Source organism: Hylobates moloch, unplaced genomic scaffold (assembly GCF_009828535.3).
Source record: "Hylobates moloch isolate HMO894 unplaced genomic scaffold, HMol_V3 SCAFFOLD_14, whole genome shotgun sequence".
Lineage (NCBI taxonomy): Eukaryota > Metazoa > Chordata > Mammalia > Primates > Hylobatidae > Hylobates > Hylobates moloch.
In genome coordinates, this window is record NW_026652289.1 from 70,123,805 (window position 1) to 70,149,607 (window position 25,803).

Below are 25,803 nucleotides of genomic sequence, written 5' to 3' on the forward strand. Positions count from 1 at the left end.
CAGGTCTTTGGACATGTTTTCCTTTCTCTTGAATATGTTATGAACATTTTTGTACAAGTTTTTGTGTGGAAGTATGTTTTTATTTCTTTTGGATGGATACCTAAGAGTGGAATTGCTGGGTTGTGTGGTAACTCTGTGTTACCACACGAGTCAGCAAACTGCCAAACCCTTTTTCAAACCCTTTTCCACAGCGCTCAAACCCTTTGGAACTGTCAAACCCTTTTCCACCGTGGCCCAACGGTTCCAGTTTCTCCTGGCCAATCCTCACTATTGTCTGCCTTTTTTTTTTTTTTACATATTTTATTTTATGAACTTTCTTTTTTTATTATTATACTTTAAGTTTTAGGGTACATGTGCACAATGTGCAGTTTAGTTACATATGTATACATGTGCCTTATTTTTATTACAGCCATTCTAATGGGTGTGAAGGAGTATCTTATTGTGGTTTTGATTTGCATTTACCAAATGACTAAATATGTTGAGCATCTTTTCGCGTGTTTATTGGCCATTTGTATATCTTTTTGGGAGAAATGTCTATTCAAGTCTTTGGCCATTTAAAAATTGGGTTATTTGTCTTTTTGTTGAGTTGTAAGAGTTTATTATATATTCTGGATACAAGTCCTTTATCAGATAGATGATTTACAAGTATTTTTTCCTAGTCTGTGAGTTGTCTTTTCATTTTCTTGATGGTATCTTTTGAAGCACAAAAGGTTTTAATTTTGATGGAGTCCAATTTAATAATCTTATTTTTTATTGTTTGTGCTTTTTTGGTGGCATATCTAAGAAATCATTGCCTAACCCAATATCAAGAAGATTTATACCTGTGTTTTCTTCTAGGAGTTGTATAGTGTTAGCTCATACATTTAGGTTTATGATCCACTTTGAGTTAATTTTTGTGTATGGTGTGAGATAGGCGTCCAAAGTTTTGCTTTTACATGTGGATATCCAGTTGTCCAGCGCAATCAGTTGAAAAGGATATTCTTTTCCTCATTAAATTGTCTTAGCCCTTTTGTTGAAGATGAATAGACCATAAATATATAGGTTTATTTCTGGACTCTAAATTATATTCCATTGATCTATTTACATTTATTCCACTACCATAGTATCTTGATTAATAGCTTTGTAGTAGATTTTGAAGTTGGGAAGTATGAGTTCACCAACTTCATTCTTTTTCAAGATTATTTTGGCTATTCTTGGTTTATTGCATTTCCATATGAATTTTAGAATCAGCTTGTCAATTTCTGTAAAAATTCCAGGTGGAATTTTGATAGGAAGTGTATTGAATCTGTTGATGAATTCAGCAATTCAGGGAGTGTTGCCATCTTAACAGTATTAAGTCTTCTGATTCATGAATGTATGATGTATTTCCATTTATTTAGGTCTTTAATTTTTTAAAAAATGCTTTGTGGTTTTCAGTGTAAGCATAATGCTTTTGAGATTCATTCATGTTAGTGCGTATATTAGCAGTTTTTTCATTTCATTGCTGAGTACTATTCTATGTTATGGATATATCACAATTTGTTCATCTATTAACCCATTGAGGGACATTGGAGTTTTCATTTTTTTGGCATTTATGAATACGGCTGCAAAAAAGACATTCACATACAGGTTTTTATATAAATATAGGTTTTCATTTTACTTAGGTATATACCTAGAAGTAGAGTTACTAGTTGCATATGTGTGTCTGTTTACCTTTATAAGAAACTGCCAAACTGTTTTCCAAAGTGGCTATATCATTTTGCATTACCACCAGCAATATATGAGAATTCTAGATGCTTTGTGTCCTTACCAGCACTTGGTATTATTAACATTTTTTTAAAAAGTTATTTTGATAGGTATATAGTGATATTTCATTGAGGTTTTAATTTACATTTCTCTAATGGCTAATGATATGGAGTATAAAATTCATGAAATCCTAGACTTTTAGAGCTGGAAGAGACTTGAAAGAGTTCATTCCTGGTTTTTATATTCTGTTCCTCAGACATATTTCATGGGGCGTCTGAGGTGGGGATTTGGGGACTGAGGAGCACGCTGAGTGCTGAGTGGGTGGGATCTGAGCAACCTGCCTAGAAGGGCTCTGCTTTTTATCAGTTTTAAAAATATTGAATTTCCAGGTGATACATTGTTAGAAAAAAGGTCCCTCTGTTAAACAAAAATGAAAGCTACTGAACTGAATTTTTTTTTAAATTTTATTTTACTTTAAGTTCTGGGATACATGTGCAGAATGTGCAGGTTTGTTTCCTAGGTATACATGTGCCATGGTGGTTTGTTGCACCTATCAACCTGTCATCTAGGTTTTAAGCCCCGCATGCATTAGGTATTTGTTCTAATGCTCTCCCTCTCCTTCCTCCCAACCCCCCAACAGGCCCTGGTGTGTGATGTTCCCTCCCTGTGTCCATGTATTCTCATTTGAACTGAATTTTTTTAAAGGGCAAAACTGAGACCCCAGAGAGGTAAATTGACTTACCCAAGATTCTGTAGTCTGAAATGGATTCATACAATAGGGCTCTTTATTCTGCAGTGCACTATCTTGTCATAACTTTCAGATTCTACTTTTTGTTGACTCAATTATGATGAAAAGTCTACTGACCAAGATTTGTTGAAGTCATAAATATTTTAAAAATTTTCTTTTATATTGAAAAGTAGTATATGGAAACTAAGTCATTTTTCATGAGTTAGCTGTACTGACTAAAAAATGGAGGTTATCTTTTCTTCAGGAATCCAATTTCTAGTACAAAACCTTCCAAAATTACTGTGCTTCGTTTCTGTGTAATGTGGGAAATGTGGCACAACTGTCAGAGGTTATAAATGACAATACATTGTAGAAATAGGTGAGGGAACAAGCAGGGATTTGCCATTGGGAAACAGACATTATATTTTGTTATCAGTTTTGATGAGCACTGACAGTGGTTCATCAATGTTGAAAGAGTAAAATTGAATTCATTAGATGCATTCATAATGGTTAAAGTTTTTTTTAATAAGAAAGATTCAGTTCTGATATCTTTTCTTTATTGAGGTTTTTCTAGAAATTACCAGAGTGTGAAAGCAGTTCTATACAATGTTGGCAATTCTGAGATTGGCTTTAGGACTGATGAGTGAGCAATGCATGGTTACATTGAGCAGAATTTTATTAGAATGCCTTTGGTGGATTTGAGTAGAAATTTTATTTAATAATGATATAGTGACAGGAGTATATATAGTGTTTGAACTCAGGAAACTTGAGGTCAAGCCTTGACTCTTCTTCATACTACCTATATGACCTTGAATGAGTCACCTAACTTCTGTGATCAGCCTATTCCCAAGAGTTGTGTGAAGATGAGAAAAAAAAAATAGAGAAAATGTATCTGAAAGTACTTTATACATTTTAGTGCTATTTAGCTATAGTTTTATTACTAATAATCATCTTTGAACTTGCAACATATAGGATTTTAAAAAAATGATTTTTCAGCCAGTTGCGGCGGCTCATGCCTGTAATCCCAGCACTTTGGGAGGCCGAGATGGGAGGATCGCTTGAGCTCAGGAGTTCGAGACCAGCCTGGGCAACATGGTGAAACCCTGTCTCTACTACAGATACAAAAAAAAAAATTAGCCAGGCATGGTGGCACATGCCTGTAGTCCCAGCTACTCGGGAGGCTGAAGTAGGAGAATCACTTGAACCTGGAGGTTACAGTGAGCCGAGACTGTGCCACTGCACTTCAGCCTGGGTGACAGAGGGGGACTCTGTCTCAAGAAAAAAAATATATTTTTTTCTTCCTTATATTTGGCTATAATTTACTTGTATTCTTTTAGCCTCTGTCCTATGTCTCTCATTTTTGGAGTTTTTGGAAACTTTGCTCTGTCCTTAGTCCCCCTCCTCCTCTTTCAAATAGATGACATTTTCTCACTTTTGTCCATTAGGAGAACTAGCTGTATTAGTTTTTTCCTATGGAAAAAAAGAAATAGTTTTTATTTTCTACATATATTTAGCCTAACAACCCTGGCTAAAGTATCAAACCTATAAGCTGCATGTAGGTTTTCTTATTTGGCATTGAATTTCCCTTCCTTGTGGTTGTTAAGTTCCTTGTACTTCTGCCTGCCTTTCCTCTGGGATTTCTGTTTCCTTTAGATGTGTTTGAAACGTAATATGCCTTTACCTTGGTCAAGCCCATTTGTTGGTCTGTAATAGAGTTACAATATTTTATCATGATATATTTTGTAGACATGAACGGTGGGGTCATATATTTCAACTGCTCCAATAATGATGAAAAGAGATTTCATGTGTTGATTTGACTCCTCTGTCTTAGATGGAGTTAAAAGTTATTTGCCAGTCCTCAGTAACTGTAGACACAGGAGACAATGTTGGAAACAATGTTGGTGAAATGGAAGTATCTTCCCTTTTGATAGCTGAAGCTGGTAAGGTTGTCAGTTTTAGTGTTATTTCCTTTTCTTCCTGGTTAAGAGAAGGAAAACTTTTTCCTGAGAGTTTTTATTTTCAGTGGTTACTATCTAATCAACTTATTTTAATTTAAATTAGCTAAAAAATAAAATTGTATATTTTAAGTAGTTCTGAGATGAATAGGTATTCTGGAGAGCAATCACATCTGCATCAAATACTGTTTCATTCTTGGGAGTTTCATATGCTTTCTAGATCTACTTTCATCATTTGGAGTAATATTTTCAAAATAATAGCATGTCCCATTTTTGAAACTAGAGGCTAGTTTTCAAAAAGCCACTGAATTCTAAATTAAAGCAAAGGAAATAGCAATACTGATTGATGTGTTTATAATTTGCCTAGAATTACCTCTGGGTTATTTATACTTTGTATTTCAGAAACCACCCTCTTAATGTATGTTTTCTGAAATAAAAATGGGCTGGGTATGGTGGCTCACACCTGAACCCCCAGCACTTTGGTTGGGAGGCCAGGGCAGGAGGATGGCTTGAGTCCAGGAGTTTGAGACCAGCCTGGGCAACATGGCAAGACCCTGTCCCCCAGAAATTAAAAAAAAAAAAAGAAAGAAAAAAAGCCAAATATGGTGGTGCACACCTGTGGTCCCAGCTACTCAGGAGGCTGAGGTGGGAAGATCACTTGAGCCCAGGAGGTCGAGGCTGCTGTGAGCCATGATTGTGCCACTGCACTGCAGTCTAGGTGACAGAGCAAGGCCCTGCCTCAAAAAAAAAAAAAAAAAAAAAAAAAGTGTAGTGATATTGTGTTAAAAGCCAGCAGAGGCCGGGTATGGTGGCTCATGCCTGTAATCCCAGCACTTTGGGAGGCTGAGGTAGGTGGATCACTTGAGGTCAGGAGTTTGAGACCAGCCTGGCCAACATGGTGAAACCATGTCTCTACTAAAAATATAAAAATTAGCTGGGGCGTGGTGGCGCACACCTGTAGCCCAGCTACTCGGGAGGCTGAGGCACCAGAATCATTTGAACCCGGGAGACAGAAGTTACGGTGAGCCGAGATCACGCCCTGCGCTCCAGCCTGAGTGACAGAGTGAGACTCTGTCTCAAAAGCCAGCAGATACTGACCAAAGGCGTACTCTCTCTAATAATGACATTCTAGGGTCATTTTGTTCATAGCAATCGTTCATGGAGTGGTAGAAAGACAGAGGCTGGAATGGGGTAGGTGAAGTATCAATGCCAGTTGAGTTCAATTCCCAACCTCATTGGAAATTCAGAGGTTGTCATATACTTTAATTATTCATATTTTGGGAAAATCATACCTTAACCCAGAAAAAACCAATTTCTAAAGATACTTCACGGGCAGCATTCTCAGTGTGTATTATTATATACTTCAAAGTATATTAAAAACAAAACCCCAAACAAAAATACTGGATTCCTTATACAGCCTTGAAATTATAACCAAAAGCTTATAGTGTTGAATACTCAGTAGACGAAAGATTCATAACTAGCAAATTGGGCAGTTTGAACAAGTTGATCAATGAACTGGCTGGAAATAGAATGACTGCTTTAAAATATCACTTAGACATAGTTATGGTAACAATTATAATTTAGCTTTCATATTTTTAAGCAATATATACATCAAGACATTCTAAAATTGTCACTATTCTGTGATAACTTAGTATATTTTGTATTCAGATATTATGCAAAAAATGTGCACTAACACATACTTTAAGAAAAGCAGGTTGTTTTACTTAATATTTTAGGTTATCTCTGTGGCCTCTTAAGATGACTGCTAATAGGCATATATCTTGTCACCAAGCTATGAATATTTTAGATTTTAATGGTTATGAGTATGTTTTTAAAAAACATAGCAACATGAAGAGATTACATCAATTAAAGCTTTATGAGGTAGAGCAGTATAGGTATATCTTGTCATGGAATGGCTTTCTAAAATATTATAAATGGAAGTATTTTAAAATAAACTGTAAAAATCGATAGTAAGTCTCTTTGTTAAGTGAAAAATCATGTATAAATTAAAGTAATATATAACTCAATTTAGAGTTTTCATGTTATAGGTGTTGTAGTATAACCAACTGGGTGAGGTAACGCCTTGTGGAGTAGCAGACAAAAGCCAGTGGCTTATCTAAGGGCAAAAACTCCATCAAAAGTGGCTGGCAGAGTTTAGAGACTCAGCTTGCTTTCTTTGCAAAAGGCCCTGGGCCTAGGAACACTGTTGGGGCCAAAAAGAGAGTGAGTATAGGATCATAACTACAGAATGGGAAAAATTATGGGGAAATGGGGATTTCTTTCCATGTACAAAAAGGTATCTGAAAACATATTTAAAGTTTTGTTTTTTTTTTAATATGGCGTCTCACTCTGTTGTCCAGGCTGGAGAGCAGTGGTGTGATCTCGGCTTACTGCAACCTCCGCCTCCTGGGTTCAAGTGATTCTCTCACCTCAGCTTCTTGTGTAGCTGGGATTAGAGATGCGTGCCACCATGCTCAGCTAACTTTTGTATTTTTAGTCGAGACGTGGTTTCACCATGTTGGCCAGGCTGGTCTCGAACTCCCGACCTCAGGTGATCTGCCTGCCTTGGCCTCCCAGTGCTGGTATTACAGGTATGAGCCACCATCTCTGGCCTAATTAAAGTATTTTTAATAAGCAACCAGCTGGGCTTGATGGTGTACTCCTGTAGTCCCAGCCACTCGAGAAGCTGAGATGGAAGGATCACTTCAGCCCAGGAGTTTGTGGCCAGTCTGGGCAACATAGTGAGACCCTGTCTCTTTAAAAAAAAAAAAAGCAACCACGTGGCAAAAGTAGGTTTTGGGAAATCTGTATTTGAGAAGAAAACTTTAAAAAATAATATTTGGAAATAAGAAGGAGCAATTTATATGTTGATAATATCTCTTCTCCAGGAACAAAAGAGTATGTAGTAGTTCTATACACAGGCAATAAGTGAAAGGCTGAATATTATATTCACCTCTGAATATGTTTCAGTAATAATTACATATGTTTTTCTATAACACATGGAAAGGAGTTTCAGTAGTATTATACCTAAGTATGGAAATAGTTATAGTTACCATATTTTTAAATAGTATATTCAGGTAGTCTAACTGAATTTTATATTCTCAGAAATTATATATAAATAGCTATCATTTGAGGCTAAAAACTTCCTTGTTTTGTTATCGTATCATATTGGAGCTCACATATTTTGATGAGAGGTGATAAAGCAAGAGTCCCCAGAAATCTGCTGTTGTCAAGGAAACCCACATAAAACCTGACCCCACATCTTCTGGGATTTCCTGGAAATCCACTGACATTTCCTGGAAAGAGAGATGTGCCTGAATATTTTCAGGATAACTCTGTTCTCATAAGCTTTCTGCCAGTTCTCTCTCCTTTCATCTCTGGTTTCTTAGGAGCTTCACTTCTCTCTACTCCCTTTCCACCTGGTGATCTTAGGTCTCAGAGGTTTTTTTTTTTAATAACTATCTTCTCCTAATTTTTTTTTTAATGGAAGGATTCTAATTCCAAAGGAATCATTTGGTTAAAGGTCACCTTCATGTAAGCTCTGGAGGAATGGAAGAGAATCTAGGGGACTGTTTTACATTTTCCTTATGGAAGATAGGGTATAGCATACCCTGAAGAATTACATGCAAGGTGAGAAGAAAAGGTGACAAAAGCCTTTACACGCAAGGTGAGAAGAAAAGGTGACAGGAATAATTGGGGAGGTGAATAGAGTAAATCTGAGTATAATACAGAAGCCAAAAGTAAGTATTTTATTAGATGCATAATTTTTATATTTACCAGCTTCTACTGAATAAAATTGAAGTTGGTTCATCAGGGCCTGTGACCAATGATTGCACATGAGCACAGGAGAGAATAAATAGAGCAATCTGAAGTAATAAGCAATGGGGAGAAGTAGCCTAGGCGATCTTGAAATGATATTGATCAAGGAAGAACAGGGAGAGAAGAAACATTTGAAGTAAAGGAGGCTTGTAGCAGCAGGTGGGTGTTAGGATGAAATAGCGTTTAGTCAGCTTGGCAGAAGAGGAACCTAGTGCATTAAGATCAGCACCTAGGAGAGAATCAGAAGAGAAAGATTGGGTAGAAATGAAATAAACAAAATCTGGACAATCAAAAATGAAGTACGTTGGGGATATTGGCGAATTATTTGAATTGTCCTAGTCCCTAAATATAGATGTACCTACAGTTTTAACGCTAACATACATTTAAGTTGATTCCTGAACTCTGATTGGACAATAAAGATACAGTTTATTATTTTCACTTTCAGAAAGTGGAGTTGTTAAAAAAAGTTTTTACATCAAGTAATTGTTCTTGTCATTACTAATATAGTTACAGTTGTGTTCGCCACCCAAAATAAAATTGGCTATGACACACAAGAATTAAAGACAGGAATCTTAAAATTCACTTAAATTTGGCACTGAGCAAGTCTATATGCGTGATTCTTCCACTAATCCTTATGAGAACTTAATCAAATAGATGATCTATATGTGAAAGGATCCTAAATTCATAAAGGCCCTTAGTCACAGTCTAGTCTGACTTTAAGAGCAATTTTTAAAATGCCAGTATTTACTTCATTATAACTTTATTCCCTCTTGCTTGGGAAGTCACTCAAAGATCATGAGTCTTGTGTTTAAACAGCCACATAAACTATGCGATGGTCCATTCTGTTTGGTGTATTCACTCTGTTGCTGTAAGAGGTGTGTTTTTTCAATGCAAACAATTTGATTTATTCTAACGGTTGTCCTAACAGTTAAATAAATTATTCCCCGTATTTAATGAAGGATTGGTTATCCATTTATTGATTGATTGGTAATGGAGTTTCTACTCACTTTACCTAATTTGAAGATCGTTTGTAGTGTTCACTTATATTAGTATCAGTGTATCTTACTTAGAACAGAATAAATAGGAGCGATGTTCTGCTTTGTTGAATATGGACTTTGTCTCAGTGACTCTGTAACAAATTTGAAGTTAAATTGTAATGGCTGGGCACAGTGGCTCATGCCTGTAATCCTAGCACTGTGGGAGGACGAGGCAGGTGGATCACCTAAGGTCAGGAGTTCGAGACCAGCCTGGCCAACATAGCGAAACCCCGTCCCTACTAAAAAATACAAAAATTAGCCGGGCATCATGGCGCATGCCGGTAATCCCAGCTACTTGGGAGGCTGAGGCCGGAGAATCACTTCAACCTGGGAGGCGGAGGTTGCAGTGAGCCAAGATTGTGCCATTGCACTCCAGCCTGGGCAACACAGCAAGACTCTGTGTCAAAAAAAAAAATTGTAATAATGAAATGCCTCACTAAAGTGTTTAGGATGCCTCAGAGAGAGGTCCTTGGATTGGACATCATTTGGTCACTCAAAAGGTAATAGGCCAAATATAGAAGATAAAGTCCTCCAGGATCCAGGTGTCTAGGGCAGAGAGAGTATTTGTTACTGCACTCTCCTTCCTGAACCACAATCAGTAATGTTCTCTGCTGAACACTTTTTTTTTTTTTTTTGAGACAGGCAGGGTCTCACTCTGTTGCCCAGGCTGGTGTGCAGTGGTGTGATCTTGGCTCACTGCAACCTCCACTTCCCAGGCTCACATGATCCTCTCACTTCAGCCTCCTAAGTAGCTGGGACTACAGGGATGTCCCACCATGCTTGGCTAATTTTAATTTTTTTTTTTTTTTTTTTTTTTTTTGTGGAAACGAGGTCTCACTACATTGCCCAGGCTTGAATATTTTTCTTAATCCAGAGCTCTGGGCAGCCAATACCAACCAGTTGCTTGGAGGTGAAACTGTTGGCTCTTCCATCTAGTGTTATTTTTATATTGAAAAGTCTAATTGGTAGAAATAGATGTCTTAGAAAAAAATGGCTAATTAAGGAGTTAGTTGAATTGAGAGATGCTAAATCTATTTTCATTTCCTTTAGTTGGAATGATTCAATGATTCACTGACTTTCAGACATACTGACTAGATAAAAACAAACTCAGTAAACTTGATTTCTCACTTTGGATAAACCTTAATAAGCAATATTCGGAGTTACTAGGAGAAAATAGAAGTGAGTATTTTTTAATCTTTGCACAAGAACTTTCTTCTTCTTCTTCTTCTTCTTTTTTTTTTTTTTTTTTGAGATAGGGTCTCACTTTGTCACCCAGGCTAGATAGAGTACAGTGGTGTGATCTTGGCTCACTGCAACCTCTACCTCCTGGGTTCAAACCATTCTCCTGCCTCAGCCTCCTGAGTAGCTTGGATTACAGCTGCTCACCACCACGCCCAGCTAATTTTTGTATTTTTAGTAGAGATGGGGTTTTGCCACATTGACCAGGCTGGTCTGGAACTCCTGACCTCAAGTGATCTACCATCCTCAGCCTCCCAAATTGCTAGGATTACGGGCATGAGCCATCGCACCTGGCGTACGTGAGAATTTTCTAAGTGTAAAGATAATGAGAGAAATAAAAAAGAAAAAGATCCAAAGATATACCACATAGAAATTAAAAATCTCTTTATGTCAGAAACATCAAAGCCAATAGCTAGAAAGTGAGTAAAAATTTAGGAGAAAAATTTGCAGCCAATATGCCAAAGGGTTACTATCCTTAATAATAGTAATAATCATCACCACCATCATCATCATCCATTATATAAACACTAAAAAGAACTCTAGCTCGATGGAGAGAATGCCACAAAGTGGACAATTAATACAATGAGGAATTACAATTAGCTAATAAACATGTGAAAAATGTTTATTTCAACCTCACTAGTAAGCAAAAACTGTAAGTTAAATAAGTTCCAAATTTATTATGTAAATTAGCAGGAACTAAAAAATAATGATAAGAATATACTGAGTACAAGTTTAAGTCAGTACAGTCTTTATTAAAAGATTTGCAAGTTAACTCATAGGAATCTCCCCTAAGTAAATGATTTAAAATACAAGAAAATAATTTTTATACCAAGATGTTCATTAGAACATTATTTATAATACTGAAAAAATTTCTTTTACATATTGAAACATGTATGTTAATTATACCTCTTTTAATACTCAGAGGCTGAGTGGGAAATATTAATTTGATAGATTTATTTTTATTTTTTTTGAGACAGGGTCTCACTTTGTTGCCCAGGCTGGAGTACAGTGGCATATGGCTCACTGCAGCCTCAGCCTCCCCAGCTCAAGCGATCCTTTCACCTCGGCCTCCCAAGTACCTGGGACTACAGGCACACGCCACCCGCTTGGCTAATTTTTCTATTTTTTGTAGAGATGGGGTTTCACCATGTTGCCCAGGCTGGTTTCAAACTCCTGAGCTCAAGAGTTCCGCCCACCTTGGCCTCCCAAAGTGCTGGGACTGCAGGTATGAGCCACCATGCCCAGCTGCCAATTTGATAGATTTAGATTAATTTAATATCTGCTACCTGCTAGTTGCTGTCTTATTGTGTTGGAGTTCTTAGTTGCAAGCAATAGCAACCAACTTTGGTTGATTTTATTAATTGATTGATTGAGATGGAGTCTCACTCTGTCGCCTAGGCTGGAGTGCAGTGGCATGATCTCAGCTCACTTCAACCTCCACCTCCCAGTTTCAAGCAATCCTTCTGCCTCAGCCTCCCCAGTAGCTGGGATTACAGGCATGCGCCACCACCGCACCCAGCTAATTTTTGTATTTTTAGTAGAGATGGGGTTTTGCCATGTTGGCCAGGCTGGTCTCGAACTCCTGACCTCAGGTGATCCACCTGCCTTGGCCTCCCAAATTACTGGAATTACAGGTGTGAGCCACCGCTCCCGGCTGACTTTGGTTGATTTTAACAGAAGGGGACTTTATTGCAAGGACATTGGGTAGCTCAGAAATTTTATAAGCAGGGTGCAGGCAGAAATGGGCTTAGAAAGTGGACAACGAAAAGGGAGGCTAGGGAGCATGCAGGACCCAGAATACTCTACAGAGCCAGTCTGAGAGGACACTGCTGCCTCCACCTCCAAACATGTATCTGGATGCTCCAGCTTGCTCTACTGTCATCTGGGACACTGAACACTAGGCACTGGTGCCACAGTGCTACCACATCTGCCCCTGTGCACTTCATACTGGTGGTGCAGCTGTCTTAGCTGCTTCTGCTGACTACCAAAATGTATTCTCCATGGTTCCTGCTTCTTCATTGTGACAGTTTCATTGTCAAAGACCAAGGTAGGGGTGTCTGATTGGCCAAGCCCAAGTCATGTACTCTATCCTAGCTGTAGGAGAGGCTTGGAAAGTAGGTATCTGGTATTTTCAGTTTCTAAAGTGTCTCCCATTAAGACTTGTATAGAAAGTAGTTCACACGTTGAGCAGGAAAAAATCCATTATATTTATGTTATTTCATCAAATTATGAACAAAGTTTTAAAATTTACTGTCGCCTCTTATCTTGCTAGTGAATAGGCTAACATCATTAATTTCTGTTATTGTATGGTGCTATTTATGAGTATGTCACAATCTACTATGTGGTCCCTGATCCTTAGGCTGATTTTAATTTGCAGATTAGAGCATCTGCAAAAAAATGACCAATAATGTGTGCTGTGAACCTGGTAAGTAGTCAGTGTTGTTAAGTGAATCCATAAAAGTTGGAAATAGTATATTTTTCTTATAATGCAAAAAAAAGTGCTTAAAATACAAAAATAGTACACTGCTAGAATGTACCATGATCAAGTAGGGGGAATTTCAGGTTAAGCTATCATTAAGGGCTTTCAGGGAAACCAAAGAAAACATGATAGGGGATAGACATTGTCTGGAAGGGAGTGGGGCTGCAGAAATGAAAGGTAGGGAGGACAGTGAGAAACAGGAAAGAATAGATGAGGATTGAAGGAGAGAAGCATTTTGTTTGCATTCTTAGGAACTGGTGTGGAGGTTAAGGAGCAGCATAAAATGGATCTCAGGTTTGAAAGACTTCCCCTTGCTGGAAGCAAGGCAGAGACAGAGAATGTAAAGTTAAAGACGGGTGATGATGTCTGTCAACATTTAATTTGGCCTATACAGAATGAAGTGGAGGGACTTGACTAGGCAACATTCAGGGCCTCTAATCAGCTGCACAGTCTCACCATGTAGCAGGAAAATGGCCTTATTAAAAATCTTAGAACAGAGAGAAGAGAAGGAGATAGCAGTTTTTACCTTTGCCTGAGACCCTGCAGAAGTTGTTATTCATTAGACGTTCACTTTATTCCCTTTTAAATCTGGTAAAGAATGAATACTTGGACGTTTTGTTTCATGCAGATTTAGTTGGCAACTCGATTATCAAATGGTAGAATATCTGTATGCACTGAAGCCGAATTCTCAGTAACTCAGCTTTTGTTAGTCATATGAGGATGATGAATAATAGGACTCCAGAGAAGTTAACAAATTGATACAAGTGGTAGGAAAATTTGATATGAAGTTATCAGAAGAATGTAATGAATCTGTTAAAGCTAAAGAAGTGTACCATGACCACATTCATTATTTATCCACTCAATCATTCAAAAAGTATTAGAATGCCCAACCCCTCTATTCCAGGCACTAGTATGTAGACGGGGGTACAGCAGAGAAGGCAGACAGACCTATTCTCTGCCCTTGAAGAGTTCACAGTCCACTGAAGAAGTAGACACATTGAGTATAATCAAGAAGTGTTACGAGGATGTTTAACACTTCCTTAAAATCCTGAGAGAGTGAAACATAAGTGCTGAAAGATGCGGATTTGGGGGAGACATAGGAGTTTTTTGTTTTGTTTTGTTTTGTTTTGTTTTTGAGACGGAGTTGTGCTCCGTCGCCCAGGCTGGAGTGCAGTGGCGCAATCTCAGTTCACCGCAAGCTCCGCCTCCCAGATTCACGCCATTCTCCTGCCTCAGCCTCCCGAGTAGCTAGGACTACAGGCGCCTGCCACTATGCCGGCTAATTTTTTTGTATTTGTAGTAGAGACGGGGTTTCACCGTGTTAGCCAGGATGGTCTCGATCTCCTGACCTCATGATCTGCCCGCTTCGGCCTCTCAGAGTGCTGGGATTACAGGCGTGAGCCACTGCGCCCGGCCTTGTTTTTTTTTTTTGAGACGGAGTTTCACTCTTGTTGCCCATGCTGGAGTACAATGGCGCGATCTCGGCTCACCGCAACCTGTGCCTCCCAGGTTCAAGCAATTCTCCTGCCTCAGCTTCCCAAGTAGCTGGTGTTACAGGCATGCGCCACCATGCCTGGCTAATTTTGTATTTTTAGTAGAGTCGGAGTTTCTCCATGTTGGTCAGGCTGGTCTCGAACTCCTGACCTCAGGTGATCTGCCTTCCTTGGCCTCCCAAAGTGCTGGGATCACAGGTGTGAGTCACCGCGCCCGGCCGACTTGGGAGTTTTAAGACAAAGAGAACATTAAATTTTCAGCCTGGAGGCAGGAAGAAACGACTTTAGAGCCAATAGAAATACAAAATTGGCAAATTATAATGAAAGAAAGCTAGCAAAGGGAGGAAATGCAGTGTTAGGCAAAGTAATGTAAATATTAATATAAAGACAAAGAGTTAAATAAGCCAGGTGTGGTGGCGTGGACCTGTAGTCTCATCCACTGGGGAAACCGATATGGGAGAATTGCTTGAGCTTAGGAGTTTGAGACCAGCCTGGGCAAAATAGTGAGACCTGATCTGTCTTAAAAAAAAAAAAAAAAAAAAAAAAATGGCCTGGCACGGTGGCTCACGCCTGTAATCGCAGCACTTTGGGAGGCTGAGGTGAGTGGATCACAAGGTCAGGAGTTTGAGACCAGCCTGACCAACATGGTGAAACCCCATCTGTACTAAAAATACAAAAATTAGCCAAGCGTGGTGACACGTGCCTGTAATCCCAGCTTCTCAGGAGGCTGAGGCAGGAGAATCGCTTGAACCTGGGAGGTGGAGGTTGCAGTGAGCCAAGATCGTGCCATTGTACTCCAGCTTGGGCAACAGAGTGAGACTCTGTCTCAAAAAAAAAAAAAAAAAAAAAAAAAGGCACTAGGAGAGACAAGGAAAAGAGAGAAGTCTGAGGTTCTTATAACCTTTCAAGGAAATACCTCTACCTAAAAATCCCAAGAAGGGACGACAGAACATAAGGCTCATAAAGATGGCAGTTCAGTACAAAAGTAGAGATAAAAGTCTTAGCTGAATTCAATTTCCTGTGAAAATAGTCATTTTAGTGGAGAGTTTGTGGAAGGAGAGGAAGATATGGTATAGTAAGGGGCTGTTTTGGAACTTGGAACATTTAGAAAGATGTAGAACAGAGGTAGATGAGGTCAGCTGTGTATCTGTGGGAGGAAGTTGGTCACCATATGCCATCCCACTACATTCCTGAAAACTACCAATGGTAGTAATTTATACAAATGATGTTTAAATACTATGCATCACAACAATGATTACACATTGAGCATGTGTCAAATTATTGTATTTTATTGGAAAATTATACATAACCTTAATAGTTAAGCATGTTGCCCAGTTGCTTGCAATAGACCGTATTAATATTACAGGTGAAGAAGGCAGATAAAACTTTGTGGCTATCTTTGAATCACAGCATTCCTTCTCAGCAATTATTTAATGAAGCTATGAGGTATCCTAAAGAGGCTTATGATTTGGTGGGTGAATATAAAATTACCATTTTAGTAAACTATATTTTATAGTCAGAGATGCAGGCAGGACACTTTGGGACCACTTGGCTCAAGATGAGCATTGTTGGAGAAGACTTTCTGGAGGAAGTAGCAGTTGAACTTTTTTGAATGATAAGTAGGAGTTGGTTGGGAATAGAAATTGAGAGAGCTGTGGGACATGGGTGGAAGGAACAACATGAGCACAGATGGAGGCATCTCTGTCTACATTTATTGTTAACTCAAGGAGGGACCAATAAGCATCCATGGGATGGGAAAGGAGATATAAAATAATATGCTGATCCTGCTGACAGAGAGCACATGGTTCACTTATTGGAGATGTATTTACTCTTTTGTGCCACAAGGGTGCCATTTAGTGAATTACCTGCCTCCTCTCTTGTACAATATGGTACACTAGTGGCTTGATAAAATTAATGCATCCCCAACAAGTGAGCAATTTACTTCCTTCTTATGAAAGGGCTAGTAAGTTGCTATGCATTCTTTTAGCTGGTTATATAGGTTTTAAAAATGATTTAAACAAAAATCTAAAGGGAATTTATAGATAAGGAATCTTCAAATAAAATACTAAGATATTGCTAGATGTCACCATAAAAATGGAATTAGGATTACTTAGAATGATGGGCTTAATTTTTAAAATTAGCTTGAAAAGCTTTCTTCAAACTTAAGCTTCCAACAATAGGTGGTTGAATAAATCATGATATATAATCAGATACTATTTAGCTTTAAACATGAAGTTATAGAAGAATGTTATGATACAGGAAGATGCTCACCATATTGTTAATTACAATAACGCAGTATACAAACAGTATGAACAAGGTTTTGCTTTTGCTAAAATGTTTATAAACTGGTAAGCTGTAGGCTTTAGTAATCTAGAATAATACAAGAGGTTCCATTTGCATTTCAAAATGATTACAACTTATCCTTCCCTCTCCTCCCCACCTTTCAGGTTCTGTTCTATCCTGCAAAACTTTCCCAGTTATTTATTTACTTTTTGAGATGGAGTCTCACTCTGTCACCCAGGCTGGGTGCAGTGGCGCCATCTCGGCTCACTGCAACCTCTGCTTCCCGGGTTCAAGTGATTCTCCTGCCTCAGCCTCCTGAGTAGCTGGGACTACAGGTGCAAGTGGCACCACGCCCAGCTAATTTTTGTATTTTTAGTAGAGACAGGGTTTCACCATGTTGGCCAGGCTGGCCTCAAACTCCTGACCTCAGGTGATCTGCCCACCTCAGCCTCCCAAAGTGCTGGGATTATGGGCATGAGCCCCCGTGCCTGGCACTTCTCCAGTTGTTTCTATGAGAACTAAATGTCAGCAGTGGCTACCAGGAAGGGTCAGCCATGCTACTTATTCATCTTTGGCTCACCCTTGATGATAGATGCTGCCCCTTGAGGAGCCTCACTGAAGGTACTACTGAGAACCTTGGGACCTTGCCAGAAGAGCTACCCCCTGAGCCTGTCAAAGCCCCTGATTGTCTGGGTGATAGTGCTGGATTCTATTTAAAGGTATGAAAAATGGCTTCCTCCTTAAATCTCAGCTGCTATTTGTTGCCTGGGCCTTGAAGCAGCACAAAGTCCACAGATCCACTTAAGAAATGAAGCAGCTCCTCTAACTGCTAATCTTTATCCTTTGTCCACAAGCTTTCAAACTTGGCAGATCAAAGCAAAAATTACCAATGCTTCCTGATCCAACCTGATGCTTCTCCTATTTTCATTCTCTAGGTGACTTGGCAGTGTCATCTGCTTGATTGCTCAAGCACAAAACCTGACAGGCATCTTAAACTCCTCTTGTTCCTTAACTTTAGGCTCCAAGATCCCTTCATTCTTCTTTCTTGCTGTCTTGGAAGTCAATTAATTCTTTTTGTCTCACTGCCTCTCAGAATGTAGACCTTAATTTCTCATCTGGAGATATCAGTAGCCTCGTAATCATTCCTGCCCCTTCCAGTCTTTCTTCCACCCTTGTTTAGCCTCCATACTCCTTTACCATGGACTACAAAGCCCTTTATGGTCTAGCCCTGTTGCATCTCAGTCCTTTCTCTTGCCACTCAGTCTCCTCCACAGATACCTTATGTGGTGTTTCTACCCTCCCAAACGTGTGTGTATGGTAAAATACACATAAAATTTATCATTTTAAGTGTATAATTCAGTGACATTAGGTACACCAATAGAGATTGGTGTAACAAACACCACTCTCTATTTCCAGAATGTTTTCATCATCCCAAACAGAACATGTGTGTCTTTTTCCTCTGAATAGTATGCCCTGTTCCTCTACTCCCATCCCTGTTCCTCCTAAGGATCTCTCTAGACTTGGTTCTAGTGCTACATTGTCTGAGAAGATTTTCCCAGTCTTTTCAGACTTGAGTTAGGTGCTCATTTTTTTTGTCCTCTTATGCCACGCTGGGCATACTCCTGCCGTGACACTTGCCCATGATATTGTGATTGTAGGTATGTGAGGCTTTTTCTTCCACTAGACTTTGAGGTCTTTGAATGAAGAGTCTGACTGAGTCTTTTATCTCTGCATCCTTAGCTTCTAGCACTATGCCTGCTGTGAATAAATGATTGGACTCAGCTTCCTATCAGCTATGCAAATTAGCTCTTGATCACATGCTAGCATTGAATGGAAATCAGGTAGCAGGTCTAAAAGAAATTTTGTAAATGTAGGCTCTTTCTTCTTTACATTAGGTGTTCATGGAAATTTGTTTTTGAGGGCTGCTTTGAGTATGTAATTTCTCAGCAGATGCACATAATCTTCTATGTTTATAATTTTAGTAATGGGTTGGGTCATGAGTATACAGTAACTAGGATAAGGTGACAAATATTAGGAAGAGTAAAAATTTTACAAAAAGCTGAAAATACATGTGGTCTTAAATATCCAGAACAGTTTCCAAGACTGTTTTGTCAGGTTATGAGGTACAAAAGAAAGAAGGAAATGGAAGTCTTATTATTTTGGTGCTATTGGATAGAAAATCAGTGAAAAGACATTGGAATGAGTCAAGGTACTAGGCAGGGCTTAAGGTCACAACAATTTTTTTCTCCCTTCTGTTCTATTTTTTCCCCTTTCTTTAGAACAGAAAATAGATGGGAACAATTCTTAAAAGTAGAACTGCTACTAAGTTCTCACAGTAGTAGTTTAATGTTTCACTTCTGGTTATACCTCATCCTGGTGTGAGATGCTGAATTTGTCAAAGAGGGTGAGACAGAGGCTCTAAAATTCCTAGAATTAAAATTAGATATATGGATCTATTATCCATGGACTTTTATGTCACTTCTTTTGCCTTAAATCAAGTCAAGTAAAATCCTAAGCATACTATTTAAAATCCAGTTCCGCCAGATGCTCAACTAGAAAGGTCAATCTTTATCACTCCATTTACACCGAACAAACATATTTGTGGCAGCAAGAGATTGAATCAAGGGGAAAAAATGTAGTCCAGTAATGTGATTCAATTGTCTAATCAGGCATATGACTTGAACATAATTTGAAGGGTCCTTGAAGTTTCTTTTTTTTTAAGTTTGAAATCAGAAATTTGCAATTGTCACAACATGAGTCATGTAGATCTGATTGAATTTCCTGGATTTTCCTTTTCTTTCAACTCCTCAATTGTCCTCTTTCATTTTCTTATTTGGAGTCTAGTGAAGAAAGGAAGTGAGACAAACTTAAAGTGAAATCAGATTGTATATTTGCATACCATAGAGCTAGTGGTATTTTTTATTTACAGTTTATGATATAAATGACTTAGCAATAGTTGTTTTTCACACAACACATTTAGAAATTTCTGTTTTAGCACATTGAACAATTAATTGCTTGATAGTGTGATTTACCTGCTTAGGACTTTTTAAGTTGTCATTATGAATTATATGAAGTATTATGTGAATACTGCTACCTGCAGGATACTACAGTGGTACTAATAATTTAGACATCTATTAGGCTTTTTGTATAATCACATGACCCAAAGTTATTTAAAGAGGAGTCTGAAGGCCCAGCTCCTAATGTGAGAGGACCTCACAGGTAGATTACAAATATAGAATATTGCCTGCATTGATACTGATTGATTACTCTTGAACATTTGAACATTGGAGAAAATTTTTGAAGATAAGTGTTCGTTGACATAAAGTATGCTTTACTTTTCATGAAGAAAGGAGGCTTCATCTAGAGAAGTAGGAATTAAACATATCTGAAGGTGTCTGGATTTTAGCTCTCATAAAATAATACAGGTAAAAATTATTGTATGTATTTAATATGATATGTAGCTTGTAATCATAATGCCTTTTTATTTGAGAAGGTTGACCTATTTTTAATAACAGAGAGAAAGGATGTAGTATGAAAAATTGATCTTTGTCTCATCCCTGACCTCCAATTCCCAGCTTGCCTGTTCAGAAAAAACTACTGTTAACTAGTTTCTTATGTATCTAGAAGGGGCAGTTTATTTTTGCATTTATATATATGTATATTTTTTTGTTTTTTGAGACAAAATCTCTCTATGTTGCTCAGGCTGGTCATGAACTCTTGAGCTGGAGCAGTCCTCTTGCCTCAGTTTCCCAAGTAGCTGGTACTAGAGTAGAAGAGGCAATTAAAAAGATACATTCCTGATGTTTATTACAGCGCCAAACATATAGTGGGTGTAAGTCAAGATGCATATCACATCCTATGTTCATACTTCCAAATGACAGGGTAGAGATCAGATTTAGGTTCATAAGCAACAGAAGCCTATCTGGGTCTAATAGGTATTCCTCAACTTTCTTAGATCATATATATGTTCCTGGAAACACATAAAATCAAATGTGTGAACCTCAAACATTGAACTCACATATTTTAAGGGACGTTTTGAGTACTAAAAGCTACTAAAAAGTCCTCAACTTTGCCTTACTTTTTAAAGCACAATCTTTGACCTCTATTTACAGTTAAAATTATTTATACGGGCTGGGCAAGGTGGCTCACGCCTGTAATCCCAGCACTTTGGGAGGCCGAGGTGGGCAGATCACTTGAGATCAGGAGTTTGAGGCCAGCCTGGCCAACATGGTGAAACCCTGTCTCTACTAAAAATACAATTAGTTGGGCATGGTGGCACCTGCTTGTAGTCCCAGCTACTCAGGAGGCTGAGGCAGGAGAATCGCCTGAACCTGGGAAGCAGAGGTTGCAGTGAGCCGAGATCATGCCACTGTACTCCTGTCTGGGTGATAGAGCGAGACTCTGTCTCAAAAAAAAAAAATTATATGTCATTTTTTATTTTTCACTATTGGGCAAGTAGTTGACTGACCTCAGTTCACTGAGACTAAATATTAGTCTTTTTCAATACACTTAAGGCTTTGAACCTTGCCTCAGTGGTTCAACTTTTGTGACACTGTGCTGTTTTTCATGACTATCAGCTCTTTTTTTCCTGCTTTCCTCTGGAGAACTTCTTGCATATTTCATTATATTCCTTATTGTACCTAGTCAGTGGTCACTCAAAAAATATGTTTGGGGAGGAGCCAGGCGTGTTGGCTCACACCTGTAATCCTGGCACTTTGGAAGGCTGAGGCAGGCGGATCATTTGAGGTCAGGAGTTCAAGACCAGCCTGGCCAACATGGTGAAATCTCGTCTCTATTAAAAATACAAAAATTAGACAGGCATGGTGGTGGGTGCCTGTATTCCCAGCTACTCGGGAGGCTGAGGCAGGAGAATAGCTTGAACCTGGGAGGCGGAGGTTGCAGTGAGCCGAGATGGTGCCATTGCATTCCAGCCTAGGTGACAGAGCGAGACTTTGTCTCGAAAAAAAATGTATATATATATTTGGGGAGGAATTAAATTAGTGAATAAAAGAATTCAACCCTTTTTTTGATAAAGGAATGGAGTTTCTACGTCACACGGTATGCTTATATTCAGCTTTAATAGATACTAACAAATAAGTTTCCAGAGTGACTATACAGCTTTTCTTCTTTTTTTTCTTTTTTGAGACAGAGTCTCGTTCTGTCACCAGGCTGGAATGCAGTGGTGTGATCTTGGCCCACTGCAACCTCTGCCTCCTGGGTTCAAGCGATTCTTGTGCCTCAGCCTCCTGAGTAGCTGGGACTACAGGCACGTGCCACCATGCCCAGCTAATTTTTGTATTTTTAGTAGAGACGGGGTTTCACCATGTTGGCCAGGATGGTCTTGATCTCCCAACCTTGGGATCTGCCCGCCTTGGCCTCCCGAAGTGTTGGGATTACAGTGTGAGCCACTGCACCTGGCCAGCTTTTCTTTTTATCAACAGTGTATGTATGCTGTACTGTCTCCTCACCAATACATGTTATTATCCATCTTTTATATTTTAGCTGATAGATGTATGATGGTATCTCACTTTGGTGCTAATCTGATGCCTAATGATACTGAGTATCTTTTCATAGTTTTATTAGTTTTTTTAATGAAGTACCTATTTCTCTTTTTCTTTTAAAAATAACTTTCTTGAGACATAATTCATATATCCTACAATTCACCCATTTAAAGTGTACAATTAAGTGGCTTTTAAGGTATTCAGAGTTGTACATCTATCACCAAAATTTTTGGAGAATTTTTATTATACCAAAATGAAACCCTGCACCCCTTAGCTGTCACTATGTAACCTCTCCCTTTCAGCCCTTCCGCATGACTAATCTACTTTTTGTGTCTATAAACTTGCCTATTCTGGATATTTTATATAAATGGAATCATACAACATGAGGTGCTTTGTGACTGTCCAGATATAATGGTTGCAATAAAGGTTTTACACATAAAGTGTTGCCTGCTTTGCAGGGAAAACAGTTCACTAAAGCTTGATTAAAAGTATCTACCAAGCAGTTTCCACTCTAAGCATCTTCTAAGTATGCACTGATTATAAATCATAAATAACTATTTTATACCGTTGCATAGGATTAAAAACCAAATTAATCCCAAAGTAAAAGCTTTGGTGCCCTCAATAACCAAGTATGTAAGCCGATAAAGAAAGTTAACATGGTGATTAGGAAAAACTAAAAACTTGTGTACTCTATTGGTCTATTTTTTTTTTTTAAGTTTTTTCCCAAGGTTTTTTTTCTTTGTTTGTTTTTGTTTTGTTTTTTGAGACTCACTCTCACCCAGGCTGGAGTGAAGTGCAATCATGGCTCACTGCAGCCTCAACACCCCAGGCTCAATTGATCCTCCCACCTCAGCCTCCTGAATAGCTGAGATGACAAGCATGCACCACCAAACCCAGCTAAATTTTGTATTTTTTATAGAGATTGGGTAATTGCCATGTTGCCCAGGCTGGACTCCAACTCCTGGGCTTAAGTGATTTGTCGACCTTGGCCTCCCAAAGTGCTAGGACTACGGGTGTGAGCCATTGCACCCGTCAACATTTTTCCCAAGTTTTAATTGTACTTAAAATTCATATAACGTAAAATTTACCATCTTAGCCATTTTTTTTAAGACTTGCCCTGTCACCTAGGCTGGAGTGCAGTGGTGCCATCTTGGCTCACTGCAACCTCTACCTCCTGGGTTCAAGCAATTCTCCTGCCTCAGCCTCCTGAGTAGCTGGGATAACAGGCACCTGCCATCATGCCTGGCTAATTTTTGAATTTTTGTAGAGACAGGGTTTCACCATGTTGGCCAGGCTGGTCTTGAACTCCTGACCTCAGGTGATTCGCCCGTGTCAGCCTCCCAAAGTGCTGGGATTACAGGCGTGAGCCACCATGCCCGGCCTTAACCATTTAAAAATGTACAGTCCAGTCAAATGAAATACATTCATAATGTGCAACCATTATCACCATCCACCTCCACAGTCTTTTTCATCTGTAAAACTGAAACTCTATACCCTTTAAACAATAACTTCCCATTTGCCTATCCCCTTAACCCCTGGTAACCACCATTCTGGTATTTGTCTATACCTCATATAAATGGAATCATATAGTATTTGTCTTTTTGTGACTGGCTTATTTCACTTAGCATAGTTTTTTCAAGGTTTATTTATGTTAAAGCTTATGTCAGAGTTTCCTTCCTTTTAAAGTCTGAATAATCCTTCATTATATGTATATACCACATTCTGCTTATTCATTCATCTGTCGATGGACTTTTAGGTTGCATCTACATTTTAGCTATTGTGAATAATGCTGCTGTGAACGTGGATATACAAGTATCTCTTTGACACCTTGTGTTCAGTTATTTTGAGTATATACCCACCCAGAGGTAGAATTGCTGGACCACATGGTAATTATATTTTGAATTTTTTGAGGAAGTGCCATACTATTTTCTTTAGCAGCTGTACCATTTTATAGTCCCACCAATAGTGCATAAGAGTTCCAGTTTCTCCACATCCTGTCCAGCATTTGTCTTCTCTTTTCTTGATGATAGCCATCTTAATGGTGTGAGGAGGTATCTCATTGTAATTTTGATTTGCATTTCCTCAGTGATTAGTGATGTTGAGCATCTTTTCATGTGCTTATTGGCCATTTGTATATCTTCTTTGAAGAAATGTCTATTTGAGATCTTTGCCCATTTACTTTTTTTTTTTTAGAAAATATTTGCAGTATAGTTTAATAAAGAAGTCAGATCCACAATATATAAACAACTCCTGCAAATCAATAAGAAAAAGATAAACAGCCAATTTTAACAGGCAAAATATGTCATCAAGCACTTCACAAAAGAATATCTCCAGATGGTCAGTAAATGTATGTTCCATTATTGTTCATCAGGGAAATGCAAGTAAAAATTGATGTGCAATATCAGTAGACATCCACCAGAGTGGTTAAAGTTAAAAAAAAATTAAGGCCAAGTGTTAGCAGAGATTAGATCAACTTAGCTCATAATCAAATCTGGTGGAGCTTTTTCCCATTTACTGAGGTAACTCGAGAAAGCTGTTTGGTGGTTTCTAATAAAATTACACATACACCTATTCTGCAAGGCTTGTACAAGAATGTTTGTAGCAACTTTATAATTGTCCCAAACTGGAACAAACCAAATGTTCAGTAGGATTATGAATAAACAAATTATGGCTTATTTATATATTTGCACATTGGAGTAATACTACACAATAACGTTAAAGAATGAAGTATTGATATATACAACAACCTAGATTTATCTTTAAAAATTGAGCAAAAGAAGGGAGGCACAAAAGATGTACAATAATGTTTACTGCTGCAGGTTTTTGACTGGAAAAGGGGAAAATATAGTTTTGTTTTGTTTTGTTTTTTTTTTTTGGACAGTCTATCACCCAGGCTGGAGTACAGTGGCACAATCTCAGTTCACTGCACCTGTGCCTCCTGGGTTCAAGCAATTCTCATGCCTCAGCCTTCTGAGTAGCTGGGACTACAGGCATGCGCCAGGACGCCTGGCTAATTTTTGTATTTTCAGTAGAGAGGGGATTTTACCATGTTGGCCAGGCTGGTCTCGAACTCCTGACCTCAAGTGACCTGCCCGCCACGGCCTCCCAAAGTGCTGAGATTACAGTCGTGATCCACTGTGCCTGGCCTGGCCTTTGCCCATTTACTAATTGGGATTTTTGTTTGTTTGTTTTAGGAGTTTACTATATATTCCGGACATTAATCCCTTATCAGATATGTGATTTGTAAAGATTTTCTCCCATTCTGTGGGTTGCCTTTTTACTCTGTTGATTTTGATGCACAAATTTTTATAATTTTCATGAAGTCCAAGCTTTTTTTCTTTCCTTGCTTGTGCCTTTGGTCTCATACCCAGAAAATCATTGCCAAATCCAGTCTTATGAAACTTCTGCTTGTTCTAAGAGTTTCATAGTTTTAGGTTTTACATCTAGGTCTTTTAGCACTGCTCTTTAATTTATTTTAGCACTGTTTTGTAGTTTTCATCCAATGAATCTTTTACCTCCTTGGTTAATTCCTATGTATTTTATTC

General features: G+C 38.5%; 1 protein-coding gene across 9 annotated transcripts in view; it reads left to right on the forward strand.

The window, feature by feature from the left end:
- FRMD5 (FERM domain containing 5) overlaps positions 1-25,803 on the forward strand; it is a 351,142-nt gene that overhangs the window by 18,381 nt on the left and 306,958 nt on the right. The window contains exon 1 of one of the 9 annotated variants that reach the window (XM_058427358.1): positions 6,003-8,037. The exons of 7 other annotated variants lie outside the window; for them this stretch is intronic. The gene's annotated coding sequence lies outside the window, so the exon portion shown is untranslated. Of the gene's footprint in view, positions 1-6,002; positions 8,038-10,110; positions 12,928-25,803 lie in introns of those variants that run through there. One more of the 9 variants, XM_058427354.1, reaches the window with a different exon arrangement.